We start from the raw sequence: 1,679 nt of genomic DNA, 5'->3' as shown, positions 1-1,679 counted from the left end.
TGCCTCAGTTTACCCTCTTGGTGTCAAAGCTGCTCTTTGTCCCTATTCCATCCATAGAATGGGCAGCCTCCCACACAATAACTAAACCATAATAGGTCAGTTCTGCATCATCTCCAGATCCCAATGGTTCAACCTATGAACTAGCTGGGTTGTGTCCCTTGTCCTCAGAGAAGTAGACAGTGTGACCCTGCCAGAGTCAAGGCCTGTGCTTCTGGGGCTCCTTGTTCAATGTCCAGAGCAAATGGGATTCTGGAAGCTACCTCCTGTCCTTCTCATATCCATTGTCAATAAGCAGGAGGTTTTCAGTGGCTCCCACCTGCTCTTCTTTCTCAGGATTCTGGCACTGAGATTTTCTCCCAGCCCTCGACTCTATAGGCTTAAGAATGTTGTCAGCCCTGTGGTCCTTCACCGGGCCACACTGGCTTCTTTAAAGGTTATCAGTACTTTCTGCAAATAGCCAAATGTTGAGCTTTCCTAAATGATCCTGTGGGGTGCACCATCTTTCATTGCTGGGATTCTTGGAGTCATCCCTGCCCTGTAACTTGTTGCCCGAAGGTTGTTGTGAACCACCACAAGGAATGTGAGTGGCAGATACTAAATACAGATGTGGGGAGATCATTTCTTTCTGTATATCAGGAGGAATTACTTCAAGCCTATTGCTGTGATAACAGCATCTTTGCTTGCTTCCTGAACTTTCTGAGCAAAACAAAACCAAACAATTAACACCAACCTATTCAGGAATCAATGTGTGTGTGTGTGTGTGTGTGTGTGTGTGTGTGTGTGTGTGTCTGTCTGTCTGTCTGTCTGTGTGTATGTGTCTGTCTGTCTGTGTCTATCTGTATGTCTCTCTGCCTCTCTCATACACATACTCTCTCACACACCTGCACATCACCTCACACCCTTCTCCACTCCCCACGAGACTGCTTCCCTGCCTTAGCCCCCCTTTCCAAAGGGTGTTCCAGGTGCCCGCCACTGATTTGATGCTTTTCCTCATCCATACATTCAGTGGGATGAATGGCTAAGTGTCTGAACACTGGCTTAGGGGGCAGCTTCTGTTCCCACCCAGAGTCTCTCTCCTTCAGGCCCACTGTCCCCACCTCCCTGGTTTGCTAGCCCTCATTGCTCCTCTGACCACCCCTTTTGCATTTCCAGACAAGAGTGCAGAATATAATGGAATTTACAGAAGGCTGTAACATAACATTTTAATTGAACACACCCTGGGGAATTTCTTTGGAAATATTTCTGGGTTTGGGTGAGTTTCTGTCCCCGACTTTTCCTGAGCACAGAAGATTCACATCAAAGGAATTCATTTAAAAGAAATTGTCTGGTGTCATTTGGGGTTGGAATGGTTTTCAAACGTCTCAGCTGATTGACAGGTAAGGAACCATCAATTACTAGCTAAAAAGAAAAAAAAGAAAAGAAAAACTGTGCAGAAAAGAGGAGGAAGAAAGAGCCAGTAACTCAGTGGTATTGTTGGGGGGAGGGACTTCTGAGGAGACTGTAAAGCACTCAGAAAATATGTTGTTCTGGTAAATTCCACCCTCTCCATTGGAAGAACTAACCACAGAACACAACACAGTCAGAGGTGGCCAGCCTTGGGACGGAGGCCTTTGTCTTCTTTCCATGTAAGTCATGGGCACAGAAAGCTTTAATATCCCTTTGCTAGGAGATCAACTTAC

Source organism: Arvicanthis niloticus, chromosome 28 (assembly GCF_011762505.2).
Source record: "Arvicanthis niloticus isolate mArvNil1 chromosome 28, mArvNil1.pat.X, whole genome shotgun sequence".
Taxonomy (NCBI): Eukaryota; Metazoa; Chordata; class Mammalia; order Rodentia; family Muridae; genus Arvicanthis; species Arvicanthis niloticus.
Note: the sequence above shows the minus strand (reverse complement) of the source record.